General features: G+C 39.5%; 1 protein-coding gene across 1 annotated transcript in view; it reads right to left on the reverse strand.

Annotated features, from left to right (window-relative positions):
* Positions 1-178, reverse strand: part of MYO16 (myosin XVI) — a 371,250-nt gene extending 371,072 nt beyond the window's left edge. The window contains exon 1 of the mRNA XM_017737061.1: positions 101-178. The gene's annotated coding sequence lies outside the window, so the exon portion shown is untranslated. The remainder of the gene's footprint in view (positions 1-100) is intronic.
* Between the last annotated feature and the right edge of the window lie 7,739 nt (positions 179-7,917).

A 7,917-nucleotide genomic window follows, 5' to 3' on the forward strand; every position in this document is an offset into this window, starting at 1 on the left:
CCCGGGGGCGACGGGGCGGTCCAGGGCAGACACCCCGCACCCCAGCGGGCACCCCGCCGAACCCCTGTCGCATTCCTCTGCCTCCCTTTCCAGCACTCACCTGTCGTGTTCGGAGCTCACTCGGCCCCGCGGGGCACGCCGCAAAGGGCTGCTGCTTTTTCGGGGTTTGACATGCTTTGTCCGCCCCTCTCCTTCGGTAAACTGCTCGAATGAAGAGGTCCGGGAAGGCTGTGTGGGTGGGAACGTCTACATGTACTTCAACACAACAAAGACCCACTTGATTCCCTATTGGCACCTAATGCCCAACAAAAGGGAAATGCCGGGCATATCATAATTATCACCCCGTGAGATGGATGCCAAATCAACACTTCTTACGAGGTTGTACTTAGAAAACAAGCGGCAGCTTGCATGCATCTATTTCTGTCCCGGTACTATAGCAGCTTGCTCACGCCCTCCTGCTTTAGAGCTGTGTTTCCTGGCACTGGAGGTAGAAATCTTGCAGAAAACATAAAGGCAGGAAAGTTACAAGTCCTGGCGACAGTCTTTTGACACCTTAAAGTAGTGAGACTGGCTGTTAAGATATTTTGCCCACAGATGAGAGCCCTGCCTAACATTTAGCTGAAGTGCATATCAGAGCATCTTTTTTCAATGGAGGCTTAACAGGAATCGTCCTAGCAAAGTCCTTACTAGGCACTGCCCTACACAACACATGCTACATAGTCTTCCACTACATCCTCTCAATAGGAGCCATCTTTGCTATCCTAGCAGGATTCACCCACTGATTTCCTCTGTTTGCAGGGTATACCCTGCACCCCACCTGGGCCAAAACTCACTTCAGGGTTAAATTTACAGAAGTAAGACTTACCGTCTCCAACAACCCTTTCTAGACCCAGCTGGCATGCCACAATGATACACAGAATACCCAGATGCCTATATATTATGAAATGCTATAGAATATAAACACCTACATATTAAATTACCCTTCACTTGGTCTTGAATGGTCCCTGCTTACCTGATGATGGCACCTGCACTGCTGACTCGAGTTTGGTTGTAAGGGATATAAGCAGCTGTCCCTCGTTTAAAGCTCAATTGTGATCTACATGTAAGTGATCCACTTTTGAAATGCACTCAAGCTTTTCCAGAGAAGCTCAAGCTATGAATCATGCATCTGACCACAGCTATCTTTACACAAAGTTATAGGGACCTGGTGTGCAACTGAACAAGTAGTATCCCTGTAGCCAGATTAAATACATGGCTGTAGAGTGCAGTGTTGAGGGCAGAGAACACACTTCCCTATGTCTGGAAGCTGAACCAACACACAAGAGCAGAGGAGCCATGAGGACTGAAGGAAAAGAGAGCCTAGTCTTTAACTTTGTGATTGTGTAATCAGTTAGAAAATGTCCTCCCAGAACAGTTTTTTATCCTGGTATTATACATTATAGGGATCAGAATTTAGACCCTCATTCACGCTCCTGCAGGTTAAGTGCTTGAATGATGTCTTCTGGTCCCTTTCCTTTGAATTCTGGCTGCCTTCTGTCTGAAGACCTTTCTTAGAAAGTGGACTGAAATCCTCTGGGGCTAAGGAAGGCCTTCAATGGCTCTTTGTTTGTTGGCCAAGTGCTCTAAATAATCAGTGGTTATGGAAAAGGAAGGTAATTTCCTCCTTGTGCTCTGTAAGCAACTTTCATGTATAAAATCTGTCATCTCCCATTGATATTAACTCAGTACAGAAAGACTGATGTCGCAGGTAGAAAGGATCTCCTCGATTTGTGATGCCTATTTCTTTCCTTTGACTTTTTCTGTAATGTAGACTTTTACTCTAGAGTCACCTTCTCTGAGGGACTAGGGGCTAAACATCTAAAATGGAAATGAAGCAATGGCTGTGTAAAGTACCTCAGCTAAGTACTTTAAAGCCAGTATTTCATGTCAAAGAGAAATTGTTGCCAGTAGTACTGAGGTAAGCCCCGTTCTTGCAAACACCAACATCCAAAAGTTTATTTACAAGGCTAAATTCAAGTCGTTGAGATGTGTCACGTAAGACAAAACATAGAAGAAAATCCTGGGAAGCAATTCATTTTTTGTTCTTGGAAGAAAAGAAAGGGGAGCACTGGTATGAAAAAAATGTCTATATCCTAGTGTTTTCTGGTGCCTATTTTTCTTGAAGCAAAGAAATGTTTAGATGGCATAGAAGGAGACTCCAGCACTAAATTAGATGGCTGTTTCCCCTGAGGGTGTACATTTACAATGCAGCTAAGCTGGTTTGGGAGCTATTTGTTGTCCTAAAGGTGACAGTCCTACTCCTAATGCTTCCTCTGTTGGAGCAAAATTTAAGGAAAGCTAATCATTTCTTCATAGCTCGTTTAGCTGCTTGAACAGGCTCTCTGAGAGTCAGTGCTGGGTAGATTAGAAAGAAGCAGAGAGCAAGCAGCTGTAGTGCCAGCAAATGGAGATGGGGACCACCCTGGGACTGCAGCAGGCAGCCCCCAGTTTGACTGAGCTGTCTTGTGAAATTCACCTTCATAGGAAGAGCTCAGAGTAGACTGTGCATTAAATATGCTCTTCCTGTGCTATTATTTTGCTTAATTCTGGCTTAATGAACTGCTAAAGAGAAAGATTCTGTTCCTTTGCAGTGAGGACACACCATCAGGCAGAGGGAAGACCTCACTTCTAGTGCTTCCTGGAAGAATTGATTCTAGGTGCTTGAGCAAGGCATCAAACCAAGGTCTCCCTATTTCCCCAGTGTCCTCAGTCATTCCTCCTGCACCAAGTTCTCTGGCTCCAAATTCCAGTGCCAGGTAAAAACGCATGCACAGCTCTCACCACGTTGGCACTGATAGCATGTGCAGTGTATATCTGCATCACAACATAATCCCAGCAGGAGTGCTGGTCTGCGTGGGTCCTGTACCCAGTCTAGCCCTGCTGGCTCTGCAGGACACAGAACTCTGCTGGGTAGATGTACTATTTTCCAGCAGGCAAACCATATGAAAATATAATTCTATCAGTTAATAAAATATTGGATTATTCTACTAAAGTGACAACATTTCATTAAAATAGCAATATTGATTCTGTTTCCAAAGCTGATTCTTCTATTAGAAGACCTCAAAGGTCAGTTTACAATTACATCCAATGTATATAAAGTTCCCAATTTTTTAGTTTTCATTAGTTTGCTGACATAGAAACATGCACAACTCTTTTTTTGCAAAGCCGTAAATTAGAAGGAAGGCAAGAAAAAATTCCCCACATAGATATTTTAAGTTAGTGATGTTCACTGTAGAAATAATTTGGCATGACTGCAGATAAAAAAAACCCCCAAAAATTTGGATGAAATATTTGTAATGGTGAGCTAATATCACTCACTGGTGTTAACTTCATCTATTCAAACTCCAATATGAGCAGACTGTTACTTAAGTACAATTTCAAATCTTTGTGTATTTCACTAAGAATGTTATTGCAGTTCATTCAGTCATTCTTGTATTGATAGTTATGAATCTAAGTTGCTGTCACATTTGACACTAACCTGCAAAAAAAACATAATTCCTTGCTTCTCCCCCAGAGCACTGTCATTGTATATCATCAGGGGATGAAATTCTGAATCAGAAAGAATTTGAAATAGTTTGAAATAATCAGCTCATTTCTGTAAGCTAATGTTGGTAGGAAATTCTATTGTCGGTCCACACAGTATTTTTACAAATAAAAGGGTAGAGAGACTCCGTAAGAAAACATGGTCATTGCCACAGCATGAGCTTTACCAAAATGCCAAGCATGCCATAGGAATAACATGAATAAGAGCAGCAGTCCTTCTGCAGCTCAGAAGTTTCTCTTTCATAGGAAATGGAACCGAACCTCTGTGATTGTTTTGAGGCTGCCCTCTTATGTTCAAGTGGATTGTCTTTCACTTTTCCACTCATTTTTTAAGTAAATATGATTTTCTGCAGACCAATTCAAGCTTAAGATCATGCTAACTCTACACTTGCCTCAGGATATATTCAACTTGTGTTGTGAATATCTCATCCCTGCAAGTATTCAAGGCCACACTGGGTGGAGCTCTGAGCAACCTGGTCTAATGGAAGGTGTCCTTACCCGTGGCAGGAGGCTTGGAACTAGAAGGACTCTTTAAGTCCCTTTAAGGACTCTTCCAACACAAACCATTCTATGATTCTATTAGACTTAATGTTTTTTCTCCAGGAATATAATTTCAACATGTACCTTGGAGAGACAGAGGCATGACACTGTCTCGGCTTGTCCCATGTAGCTACAACACATACTCTGTAGCTGTGTTGGTTGCTTTTTAGTGGAGTAGTCAGTTGCAGAAGAAAAACATCTCTAGTTTGACAGCTAAAAGCTTAGGTAGGAGGTGTGAATCATTGCCTGAAAGCTGGGAGACACTTTGTTCATGCAAATTGCATGAGGTGAAGTGAGGACAGTACAAGGTTTCTAGACAGCCAGAACCGAAGTAGTCTCAGAAAGGAAAAGTAAGTAAGAGAAGATTTGAGTCAGGGAAAGGGAGAGGGCATATTTTTAATCAAGCCAAACATACCTAATTTTCTAACTTTGAATGCATTCCAGTTTTGCTGCATGGACAAAAACAGAGAGGTCATGTTGAAGAAAAAAAAGACAGATAACTAAATAATCTACTATGGCTACGGACATGACAGGTGATGCAAAAATATGAAGTGAAGAGAAGAAAGTGACCTAGAATATACACATCAAAGGATAAATCTATTGCTTGTTATAAAACACCCATGTTAAAGACCATTATTGTTAAAGGCGAGGTCATGCAGTGAAACAGAAGCATCAGGAAAAGTGAAAAGGGAACAGAGAAAGAAACAAGGGAAATGAGAAGGAGTTGCCCTTTCAGAAGAGAGATCTTTATTTATACATAACTAATACACAGCAGCCTGGCTTGCTTCTATTGAATAAATATCTTTGCTTAAGTCTTCCACCAAGGTTAATGAAACATTATGAAAGTTAGTCAAGGAGAAAAATTTTGTAACCATTGAAGTATATATGAATTTCACAGTATTTTTGTGTCTGTCATTTCAAATTATACTCATCTGTGTTTATTTGTTTTTTCAGATAAGACAATAGCCTGATCAGGTTGCTTTCTGGCTCCAGCTCTACCATCTAAATTCATCAATAAGTACTTGTTTTCCAATTTAGATTTCTATACCTTAACCTGGAGAGTCATATCTCATTTTCTACTCTGTCAGCGAGCTAATTATAGTAGAGGGAATGGCATTTTAAAACTGGTAAGAAAAATTAAAAAGAAAGTGTCAAAATTTATTTCACATTTCATATTGAAAGGTTCACTATGAATCCACAGTGCAAAGCATGGCACAAAACCACACAGCACTTTTGTGCTATGGATTTTCCCTCTATCTCAGTCTGTTCTGCAGAGTGGACCAGATGCTAAGCTTAGGCAAATTAACAGAGACATTGATTTCTATTCATGGGTTTGCATTAATCAAGGTCCATAGTATTTTAATATGCCACATATCTTCTTGACAATTAGTTTAGGGAAGTACAAGATTTGAAATACTGGAGCAGCTACTAACCTCTGAATAGCACCACTGCTGATCTGAATTTATGACTCCATAAGGGCCTATCACAATCATAAAACTACTAATTGCTGATGTGTTAATGAAGGATTGGGTTACCAAGAGCTTCAACTGCTTGGTTATTGCTGCATTCAAAATATTGAACTAGATGCCATCAGCTTCTACAGAAGGAGATATGTTACATGGGCAGAAGTAATTGTTCAGAAAAACCTATATTTAGGCATTTTATAGACTTGTGCTCAAATACTAATCTAGATAACTCTTCTGTAGATTCTTACTGTTTTCATCATTATGCGAGCTATTTACATCCTGGGGTTAGGTGCAGAAAATTTTTTGTTTCTAAGGTTAAAACACATGAACTTATGTCTGTTACAGCAATGCAAGGCAGTGAATATCTGCATTTAGCTTTAATTCAGTAACAGTGTGGCTCCAGTTACTTTAAATTCCTAGTGAATCATTTTTAGAAACTGGTATTTTGAGACGAGCTTTTTATTGGTAGGAATCCAAACCAGTTCCTTCATACTGCCAGTTCAAAACCACATTTTGTCAGAAAAAGCTTTCTCAAGAGAAGGGCATGCATAAATGCAATCAGTGAAGTGTAGTAAATAATAATGTGCATGCCCTTAGCCTACCAGAATTACTTAATGGACAGTGTTCCTCAATGGATCAGTGTCCTGATCTGTTCCTCATAATTCCAATGAGGATTAGTCACTACTGTGAGTAAGGCAGACCCACAAACTAAAAATGTGTTTCTGACACACCAGTCAATGTCCTATATACTTCTTGGGTTCTCCATGGCTCAGCCAGCTAATCTTTTACTTCATTATTTCCACTCTTGCCAAAGGTTTTATTTACATCCTGGTGATAAAAGGGAGTGTTTCTAGTGGTAGTGGAAAAAAATTGTGGTAGTCTTGGCAAGACATGCATGAGGTGTAGCTGTGAGATATTTCAAAGGTGCTTAACAACTTGGGCATGATCACAAGGAAAGGTGGAGGAGAACAGAGAAGAGCAGGAGGAAGAAAGGGATGAGTTGGATAACAAAGAGTTTCATCCTTGAAAACATCTCCCTTTCTGTCCCTGTCCTTTCCAGAGAAGATGACAATGATTAACTGTCCTATATCTCTACATAACCCTCATGATCTTGGATGAACAGAGGAGGATCTCATTATTCAGGGCCACAGCATCAACCCTGAAAAATTCTGCATCTTCTGCAAGTAACCCACCTCATATGGAGTCACAGCTGAGGACAGTGCCTTCAGTCAGTCATCAGTGATATTCGTCCACTCCACATGAAAGTCAGGCTGTCAGTCTCCACTGGCTGTTGATTAATATCTTCCAAGGAGAGTGCCTGAACTTTGCCCATGGTTTTAGCAATAGCTCAATATCTGCTGGGTATTCACACTTCGGTAATAGGCTGAAACTGGCTTTAGAAGAGTTTCATGGAACTACTCAAATGTAATGGATGGAATTACTATATCCAGAAAAAAAATTAATATTTGACCTTCTGGATCCAGTGTCCTTAGAATTGGGCTGAAGGACTGGGAATGGAGGTGTCTCTTTTAGGAACTTCTTAGATTAATCTACCCATGCCATAGCCTTAGGTAATCTGAATAGATAATAGAGTGAGTGATTCTCAGTAGTGTCAGTAATCATTTAGTCAAATGAATCTCACCAGAACTGTCCATTTTGTTTAGGAAAAGAAAAATATTGTTTTAATGGGGAGTTATCCTGATTTTTATCCAGATGTGAAAGATAAATTTGTCTAAATTTCTGATAAATATTTCTCTTTAATATTAATTGAAAGCTTCTTTAGAAAATAAAGTATTTGCTAACCACTTTTACATTCATTAGGAAAACTGTGAAACAAAGTGAACTGCACATTTTTCTGGCAGGTTCCTGAAATTTTCTTTTTATCACTAGCAAAACTGGAATTTTATCTGTTGTCCTGGATAAGGGAATGCTTTTTATACATTTAAAATACGAATAGAACATATTTGAATTAACATTTCAGTGCAGAAAAGTTTTCACGTAAGGAACTGAGAAATTCCTCAGATAACTTAACCAATCAGTTAGGCATAATATAAAAATTATCCTTCCATTAATTTTACTAGATCTCTGACTTTTCACAAACCAAAATAATTCCTGTTCAAATCTTACTAATGGAATTAAAACAGTAGTGGGAGAGCTGAAAAATTCAGACACTGATTTAGTTATACTCTTATACATGTACAAGATTCAATACTTATTTTTAAAGTAAAACAGATCTATAAAGATGGATATTATACTTCAATATGGTAGTGCTGAAGTTTAAATCAGCAAATCAATAGTCATTTAAATGATATGATTCAAACTAAATGAC

This window comes from Corvus brachyrhynchos, unplaced genomic scaffold, assembly GCF_000691975.1.
Source record: "Corvus brachyrhynchos isolate BGI_N302 unplaced genomic scaffold, ASM69197v1 scaffold83, whole genome shotgun sequence".
NCBI lineage: Eukaryota > Metazoa > Chordata > Aves > Passeriformes > Corvidae > Corvus > Corvus brachyrhynchos.